Here is a 9,946-nt window from a genome sequence, read left to right as displayed (position 1 = left end):
TACGAGTCGTTGGTGAATATTTTGACTTAAGGAGCACAACTGAATTCAGAATCCCCTTCTGTTGGAAATGCAGCGATAGACGTTGACTGAGAAGAGATTTTTGGTTGGGATTTTCCTCCATCGGAGCATGACCAGGGCCACGTGGTATCTCATAAGACCCAACCTTGTTCAAAAGACACAGTAGAATACTAAAAATAGGCCCTGGCTAAGCTCCCAAGCGACTTGGATGGTGGGGAAAATGCCAGGAAATGCATTTTATTCAAGCCCATGTGGCTTTGTCCTCCAAATTGGCATCAGACCTTCCCGAGATCTTCCCCTCCCCTCCAAAGGCTATCTGGCTCGGCATTTTACTCTTCTGTCTGATGCTAGCAGAAAAGAGATATCCTTGCTTCTAAATCACAGAGGAGGCCCCATCCTGAAATGTGGTGAGAACTGTAATTTCCTGGAATTCTTTTGTATATATCCCTTGTTCAGTCGCTGGGACACTTTGTTTTCTCATCTGGCTTTGTGCAAGTCAGGTTTGATTTGCACTCCTGTGTATAGCAGACTGACTCTGATTAGAGCTATTTCAGAAGAAAGACAGTGATCCCATTCTTTACATCTAAGGCTTCTTCCTGTCAGGAACTTCTGTGGATCATAAGAAAGGAATCACTGAGTTATCGAAACTGGACCTCGTGATTTGTGAAACCTGGACAGAGTGATGGAAATTCAGCGACTGTTTCAAAGCTGAGAGCAGTTTTCTTTACTGTGGAAAACGAATACTTAGATAGGCCTATGGAAAAGACTATTTGTTTTAGAAAAACCACCCAGAGAAGCCATTTTTGTTCTAGTTTGCAAATACAAAGCCGAATATCACAACTTGAAAGGGAAGTACTCAAGAGCTGAGGTGGGAAGGAGCCCAGCTTCCTTGAATAATAATGTGAAAGATGATTTGCACCTCAGCAGCGTTAGATCTTTGAGAGAAAATACATTTCTCCTAAATATTCTTGGAGACTGCTTTGATTCTGAGGTACCGTTGATTGTGTGGAAGGGAAACTTACTGCAAAATTAATTTGTGTTCTCTCCAGTTATTTTCTCCTTTCTCTTCAGGGGAGCCTTCCAAAATCCTAGGCACATCGGAAATTTGTCTAATGGAAATGAAGGGAGAAGGATTTCTTCGAAAGTAGGTCTTGCCCACCCCTCCTCAGGTCAGTGGGGCCTGGAAGCACCTGGTACTTTCCTTTTTGCTCCCTGGCAGTGTGTCACATTTAACGAGCAATTAGGAGCTTCAGGGGCTGCAGCCTCACAAGGAGTCCTATACCCCAGGACTGGCAGAGGCCCACATGGGTAGGGGCCGTTGTATCTCTGGAGGAACCAGTGGGGACAGATGGGCTCCTAGACAAGGGTCAGACCTAGAACGGCGGCCTGGTCCCCTGGAGGGGAGCCTTAGAAAGGGCTCGGGATGAGAATCCAGCATGACCCTGACATTCTGGGGGGCGGTGACACTGGGAACAAAGGGACGTGGCATCCTTGGCAGAGGCAGTCTTGGCGGGGGCACTGGTCACAGTCTCTGTGTCACTGTGTTTTTTCTTGATTAACTGAAGGAGGTGGGAGACAGGAGCCAACTTGTGTCTGAGTATTCGGGGACTCAGCAATACCTGGGTGATGCTGTGAGAGGCACCGAGCTCTGCACAGGTCGGTGGAGGCTTGAAAGGGAACCTTAGTTAGACACCCAGGCTGCTGACACCTGTGACCTGTAACTCATGTCTTCAAGGTGGAAGAGACCTCGGAGGCCACCGGACAGGTTTGCCTTCTAGTGCCAAACAGAACTTCCACTGTAATGGGACCTCGGGGTATTCAGTGAGGATGGGCTAAGTTAGCTGTAGTAACAAAGGTGTCCCAACATACATGCAGTCCATCTCTCACTCAGACTGCCTGCTGCACTCATGCTGGCAGAGGCTCAGCTCCACTTGGCATTGGTAGACCCAGGGTGCCCCAAGTCTCAGCTACACACATGCTCCTGCTGTCTCTTGGGCACCACGTGCATTAGCTCGTGAGGATCCCTTCAGGAACTGATAGAATCACGTTCATTGACATTTTGCGGGACACAGCAAGTGACGTGGCCACACCTAATGTCAGAGCGCACAATGTCGTCACTGCTGCAGAAGGAGAGAAGCGGGTACGTGGAGAGATGTGACATCCCCCCCAGCCCAGGAGGTCTCGCCTGTGCAGCCAGCTCATCCCGCTTTTATTTTAAACAACTTTGTTGAAGTATAACTGAAATTTAAAGCACACGCTTTGATAATTTCTGGTATCTGTGTGCACCTGTGGTCACTACGACTGGGGTGTCACTGCTTCCAGGCCTTTAAGGTGGACAGAAGCATTTTTTTTTTTATGATTCTATTTTATCTGCTGTGTGCTTATTAGGAATAACTGCTTGTGAGGTTATCTGAGTGGTGGCGTTAGGGTTTATAACAGGGTCTTCGCCTCACCACTGGCCACCTTCCATTCCTAGCAGCTCACCGCCATTCTCCCCACCCGTGGTGCTGTGGATCTTCTACCCCCATATTTCTCATACGCCCCACATATGCTGTTACTATTTTTGCTTTCAGCAGGCAATTCCCTCTGTTTGTAAAATTGTGGTCAAATACACATAAAACTGACCATCAACCATCTGACTTGAAGAGTACCGTTCAGAGGCATTCAGTCCCTTGGTATCCGTGGGGGAACTGGTCCCAGCAGGCCCTGCAGATACCAAAATCCATGGATGTTCAAGTCCCTTAGATAGGATGGCATGGTGCAGTTGGCCCTCTGTTTCCGTAGTTCCACAGCCACAGATTCAACCAACCACAGAGAGAAATTTCAATCCGTGGTTGGCTGAATCTGTGGGTGCGAAACCCATGAATATGGAGAGTCCACTGTGTATTTATGGGAAAAAATCCATGTATAACTAGACCCACGCAGTTGAAACCTGCACTGTTCAAGGGTCACCCGTATTCACATTGTACGACCATCACCACCCTCCATCCACAGAACTCCTTCCATCTTGCGGAAATGTAACTCTGCACCCTCCGCTCCCATTCCCCTCACCCCCTGCCTCCTACAACCACCCTTCCATTTCTCGGTCTGTAAATTTGACTGCTCTGGGGACCTCATGTGAATGCAATCACAACGGTTGTCCTTGGTGACAGGCTTATTTCACGGAATATCATGTCCTTCAGATTCAGCCATGTTGTAGCAAGTGTCAGAATCTCCTTCCTGTATATTCCACTGTATGTTTTTACCACATTTTCCAGCAAATTCCCTTTTCAATAGGTTTAAACAATAAGACCCAACATCTCATATTGAGCCCATAGGTAGCATATCTAGGACTCCTCAGCCCTAGGTGTGAATGCACATCTCCACTTGCTGTCATTTCCCTTTTGCCTGAAGGACTTCCCTCAGTGGATCTTGAAGCACAGGTCTGTGGGTGATGAATTCTTTCAGCTTTTGTATATCTAAAAAAAAATTTTTTTTTTTTTTTTTTTTTGTGGTACGCGGGTCTCTCACTGTTGTGGCCTCTCCCGTTGCGGAGCGCAGGCTCAGTGGCCATGGCTCACGGGCCCAGCCGCTCCGCAGCATGTGGGATCCTCCCGGACCGGGGCACAAACCCGTGTCCCCTGCATCGGCAGGCGGACTCTCAACCACTGCGCCACCAGGGAAGCCCTAAAAAAATATTTTTTTATCTCTGTTTTTGAATGATATTTTTGCTAAGTTTCGATTTCTAAATTAATGTTTTTTTTTTACCCCTAATAAAATGTTTTCTGGCTTATGTTGTTTTTGATCAGAAGTCTGCTGTCATTCTTATCTTTATTCCTTTGTATGCACGGTGTCTTTTTATCACTGCCTGCTCTTAAGATTTTGTCTTTATCTCTGATTTAAGCAGTTTGATTATGATGTGCTATGATGTGGTTTTCTTCATGGTTTTCGTCCTCCAGTTTCATTACATTTCTTTGTTTTGTTTTATGTGTGTGTGTGAATTTATAGTGTTTATCAGATTTGGAAATTTTTCACCCATTATTTCTTCAGATAGTCTTTCTGCCCCTCCCCTCTCTTCTGCCTTGGTAACTGCATCACACATGTATCAGGCACTTGAATTTGTCCACAGTTAACGGCTACTCTGTTTCATTCCTGGCCAGTCTTTCTTTCAGTGTTTCATTTTGGATAATGTCCATTGCCCTGCCTTTAAAGTCACTAATCTTTCCTGCAGTATTTCATCCGCTGTTAACCCCATCCAGTGTATTTTCCACTTCACATATCGTAGTTTCGTCTCTAGAAGTTCACCTTGGTGTGTGTGTACCATGTTCAGTGCTTGGTCTCACCTCTCGCATCTTGAACCTCTGGAATATGTTCTAATAATGGTGTTCGTGTCATTTTCTACTAATTTGAGCATCTGAGTCATTTCTGAAGCTGTTCCTATTGGTTGGCCTTTCTGCTTGTTGTGAGTAATGTTTTCCATGCCAGGTAATTTTTGATTGGATGCCAGACATTGCGAAGTTTACTTTGTTTATATATGTAAGTATTGCTGTACTTTGTTCTGGGATACAGTTAAGCTATTTGGAAAGAGTTTGATGCTTTCGGGTCCTGTTTTTAAGCTTTTGTGGGGGGCCCAGAGCAGCATTTTGCCCCATTACTGAGGCCAACACCTTCTGACGACTCCACCCAGTGTCCTTGAACTTGAGGACCCACTGTGGTTCTGGACTTAGGCGCTCTCCTGGGCCCTGGGTGGGTGCTGGGGAGTCTCCCCTCCACTCTCCGCAGGTGACCCTTCCCCTGGCCCCAGGTAGCTTCCTCGCAGGCCTGTGTGGGTCCATAGATGAAGGCATGAAGGGACCCCCTCTCTGCACAGCTCTGCCCCTTCCTCACTGGGCCCCGAGGACTCCCACTCTGTCTGCCCAGCTCAGGGGTGCTGCCTGCTCCTCAGGCCGCGATCTCTTATCCTCACTCACTGCCTCATTATTGATCGCATCCAGTCTCAGGGCTTTAAATATCTGGTAAAGTTGATGCTGCCAGGTCTCCTTCTTGCCTGGGCTTCTGTATACAATTGCTTCCTTGATATCTCTTACTTGAACACCTATTAGGTTTCTTACTACTCACAAAATAAACCCCAAACATCCAACGTTCTCAGCAAACCCGCGCCCTCAGCGAACGGCAGTTTGCTCAGGACAAAACCTTGGAGTCCTCAGCTTCGCTCTGTCGCTCGTGCCCGCGTTTGGCCGTCAGCAAGTCCCCCTGGCTCCACCTTCAGAGTCACCTTTGCCCACTGTGCTGCCCCCTCACCCACGTGCCCCTAACTGGCCTCCCTGCTGTCTGCTCTCCCACAGCTGCTGGAGCGAACCTATTAAAATGTAGATAAAAACAAAAAGAACGATCCTTTGAAGCAGCCAGGGATGGGGGTGGGGTGGGTGGCCACGCTCTGCTCAGAACCCTTCCTCTCATCACTTCCCAGGGCTCTATCTCTCCTCTGATGCTCTCCTCCCCCACCCCACCCCCACTAGTCTCATGGCTCTGATCACATAGGCCCTCTTCTTGTGTCTTGAACACACCAAGCAGGCTCTGGCCTCAGGGACTTTGCACGTGTTGTCTCCTCTGCCTGGAATGCTCTTGCCCAGACGTCTATGTGGGTTGTTCCCCCAGAGCCTTCATGTTTTCTGCTTATATGTTACCTCATCCATGAGGCCCTCCCTTTCAGACATCAAATTGTGATTCCCTCTCCTCCCCAGCCCTTCACACGCTTCCTCCTTTGGTCTCCCCAGCATCTACCCCGTACACCATTTATTAGTATATCATCTGCTCCCCTCTAGGCTGTAAGCTCTGTAAGGAGAGGGGCTGTACCTACCTGTCTTATTCCCTGCTCTGACCTCATGCCTAAAATAGTATTGGGCATGTAGAAAACCCTCAATAATTAAGTAGCTGTTGAAGGAGGAATGAATGAAATAAAACTCAGCAGCTCTTTATTAATTTGGATTTAGTTTAATATAATAAACTTAATTTTAAACTTGTTGATTTATGGGAAATTTAAAAGTCAGTAGTTTCATATGCCACCATGTAATTGTGGAAAGGCTGTACTAAAACCATTTAAAAGTATCATCTAATACTATTTACTGAGGACTTAATTAAACATTAGGTATAGTGCTAAGTGCTTTACATGTATTATAAAACCCAGTCCTCACAACAAACTCATAAGGTAGGTATTATCTCATTTTGTAGATTAGGAAACAAAGGTCTAGATGGATTACATATTTTGCCCCAGTTCTCACTGCTAGTATGTATCAATGTTGGGATTTTTCTCTAAAGCCAAACTAAACAAGGCATGTCTCCTTTTTTTGTATTTTTATTGTATGGTTCCATTTATACGAAATGTCCAGCAATGGCACATCCATACACACGGAAAATATTATACATTAGTGGTTGCCAGGGGTTTGGAAGAGAGGGAGATAGGGAATGACTCCTTCCAATGGGTGTAGGGTTCCTCTTGGTTGATGACAATGTTTGGCAGCTAGGCAGTGGTGATAGTTGTACAACATTGTGACAGTAGTAAATTCCACTGAATGGTACAGTGAATTGTAAAATGATCCAAATGGTGGATTTTGTGTTATGTTCATTTTACTACAATAAAAAGGAGAAAGAGTTAGGGAAAGGCTGAGAGTTTGGGAAAGTAAGGTGAACTGGTCAAGAAAAAGACAGCTCTACTGTTCGGTGTTCTCTCAGCTCTCCCAGTGCATTAATCCTCAGCAAAAAGTAGCCTGAACTTGTAGACGATAGTCAGTCAACACAGTCCAGGGAAAAGTAAATAAAATAAAACCCAACTCTTCTTCTTCAGCACACGTATGAAAGGTTAACTTGCTGCTCAGCCACGTGGACATACATGAGGACGTTTCACTTTAGGTGTCCTCTGCTTCAGTACTTCACTCACAGCTCATTCACACATGTAGGCAACAGCATTCCTTAATTCGATGGAATCTGCAGTGCTGGTTGTGATCGGTCTCATGAAAAGAAAAGGGAAGGAGGAAAAAGCCTCCACATTGGCTTGGTCATCTTGGGATGAAATGGATGCAGAAGACAGCTTGATTGTCAAACTGGAAACTGTTGTTTTTCTTTTCCTTTTCTTTTTGTCTTTCCTATAAGGTCTTCTGTCCACTTCCCACCACCTTCTTTCAAACAGGAAAGACACTAATTAGCTGCTGGATTTTTTTTTTTTTTGTTAAAACAACTATTGTTTTAGATTTCTTGTTGTCCACTGAATGTTATTGTTTTTACTGCCAAATGAGCTTCGGTGGTTGATGTAGGGGGTCTTTTGGGAACTTTTTCAAGTTTAAATGGAAAAGTGTTTTTTTTTAACATCTTTATTAGGGTATAATTGCTTTACAATGGTGTGTTAGTTTCTGCTTTATAACAAAGTGAATCAGTTATACATATACATATGTTCCCATATCTCTTCCCTCTTGCGTCTCTCTCCCTCCCACCCCTCCAGGCGGTCACAAAGAACTGAGCTGATCTCCCTGTGCTATGCAGCTGCTTCCCACTAGCTATCTACCTAACGTTTGGCAGAAGGCATGTCTCCTTTTTATCTATAATATGTAAGAGAAAGAAAATGCAGTATAAAAACATCCAAAACACAGAGGTGTGACTTGAAAAGGCATTAAATTGTTGAAAGTAGGGGAACCTAAGAAAGCCGATGGCCTCTCTGGGTGCTTTCTGTCCCTTCCCTTGACCCTCACAACACCTGCCCAGGTGGCTCCCCTCACCCTCCTTTACAGCTGAGGATGCACCAAACCCAGGTTCTCTCGGGCACCACAATGCTGAATGTACAGAGATGTGAGTGGGAGACTTCCGGTTGTGAGATAGAAAACAACACTGCAATTAACATCCTGTTCTCCATGACCAAGCTCAAGGCCTTGGACCTCCTCTAAAAGCACGTGGACTTGTTTACGTGTGCGGAACATACCGCAAATGCTCAATGTGAGTACACAGTGTATAGCGTTCAGTCGAGGCTGGAGCTATGGGTACCCTTCAGTGATGTGGTCACTCCCCCCCTTCATATTTTAATTTGAAACTTACCAGTGAACCGTCCATTAGTTCTAATAGGAACGCTTCTCTGCATATTTCTGCATTTAACAGCATTTGTATTCAGGGATTACTCACGAGTTCTTTGAATTTTTGTTCTTAACTCAGAAGAAGAAGATTGGGGCTTCCCTGGTGGTGCAGTGGTTAAGAATCCACCTGCCAATCCAGGAGACACGGGTTAGAGCCCTGGTCCAGGAAGATCCCACATGCCGCAGAGCAACTAAGCCCATGCACCACAACTACTGAGCCTGCGCTCTACAGCCCGTGCTCCGCAACAAGAGAAGCCACCGCAATAAGCCCGCGCACTGCAACGAAGAGTAGCCCCCGCTCGCCGCAACTAGAGGAAGCCCACACGTAGCAACGAAGACCCAATGCAGTCAAAAATAAATAAATAAATATTTTTAAAAAAAGGAGAAGAAAATTTTCTGGTTTTTGTTTTATTTTTATTATATTTTCCATATCAGATTAACTATCTGCCTGAGGATATTAAAATACACGTGTTTTCATTTTCTGATAAAAATGCTATAGAATTATCTTTCTTCTATTTCTTTTCCATACCGTGTTTTAAATCAAATGGCCTATTTTTAGCCTGGTTTCTTGTTTAAAAGATGGTTTGCAGGCTTCCCTGGTGGCGCAGTGGTTGCGAGTCCGCCTGCCAATGCAGGGGACACGGGTTCGTTCCCTGGTCCGGGAAGATCCCACATGCCGTAGAGCGGCTGGGTCCGTGAGCCACGGCTGCTGAGACTGCATGTCCGGAGCCTGTGCTCCGCAACTGGAGAGGCCGCGGCAGTGAGAGGCCTGCGTACCGCAAAAAAAAAAAAAAAAAAAAGATGGTTTGCAAAAACAAGTGGTTTTTTTTTTTTTCTTTTCTTCTTTGATTTTCTCTCTAATCACCACCAAACAAAATTAACCAGAAATTTCTTTCCTGGGCTGATTTTTCAGTTTAATCAGTTTTACTGAGTTATAATTTACATACAACAAAATTCATCAATTTTGTGTACAATTCAATGAGTTTTGACAAATTTTACCCCATCGTGTAATAAACAACCGCAACCATCATGATATAGAACCTTCATGTCACCCCAAAAGCTCTTTCATGCTCTTTCTAAATCTTCTCCCGGCTAATTTTTAAGAAGTTCTGATAGAAGATTACTGGCTTTCCCATGGGAAAATATAATATGTTCCATGAGATCGGGGTGGGTTTTTCTACTGCAAGGACACCCACCATATCCTCTATTTCCAGCCTGCTTTCCCTCCTCCAAACTCTGTCCTTTCTGTTGGTCTCCGCATCTTTATTTGGGCCCAAACTGTAGCCAATACCATTTCTTTTGTGACAAAGGACCACAGAGCGGGGGCCTTAGACAGCAGGCATTTACTGTCCCCCAGTCTTGGAGGCAACTCGACCAAGATCCAGGTGTGGGCAGGGCTGGCTCCCTCTGAGGCTGTGGAGGGGGATCTGTTCCCGCTGCTCTCAGCTCCTGGCGGTCACTGGTACCCCCGTGATCTCTGCCTTCATGTTCACATGGTCTTCTCCCTTTGTCTGTCTCTGTGTTTTAATTTCCCCTTTTTATAAGGACACCAGTCACATTGGATTAAGTCCTAATAATCCTAACGACCTCATCTTAACCAATTACATCTGCAACGGTCCTGATCCTAAATAAAAGGTCAGTTTCTGAGGACCTGGGTGTTAGGACTTCAACATATGAGTGTGGGCTGGGGACACCATTCAACCCATAAATAACACTTTTCCTCACCCAGATGCTCCACAGAGCTGTAAATGCAGCACAGCAATGCTGTATGTCAGTACAGGTCCTGCTCTCTCCTCCAAAGTGAAGACCAGTCTTCTGCAGGGTCTCTGAAC

The 9,946-nt window shown here is 45.5% G+C and overlaps 1 long non-coding RNA gene across 1 annotated transcript; it reads left to right on the top strand.

Annotated features, from left to right (window-relative positions):
• The first annotated feature begins 548 nt into the window (after nt 1-548).
• LOC112413604 (uncharacterized) lies at nt 549-8,230 on the top strand. Its single transcript, XR_003006007.1, has 3 exons — nt 549-1,187; nt 7,779-7,980; nt 8,194-8,230. It is a non-coding gene; the product is annotated as an uncharacterized LOC112413604 (long non-coding RNA).
• Nucleotides 8,231-9,946: the final 1,716 nt, after the last annotated feature.

This window comes from Neophocaena asiaeorientalis, unplaced genomic scaffold, assembly GCF_003031525.2.
Source record: "Neophocaena asiaeorientalis asiaeorientalis breed wild unplaced genomic scaffold, Neophocaena_asiaeorientalis_V1.1 scaffold369, whole genome shotgun sequence".
Lineage (NCBI taxonomy): Eukaryota > Metazoa > Chordata > Mammalia > Artiodactyla > Phocoenidae > Neophocaena > Neophocaena asiaeorientalis.
Note: the sequence above shows the minus strand (reverse complement) of the source record. Positions and strands in the feature narration are given on the sequence as shown.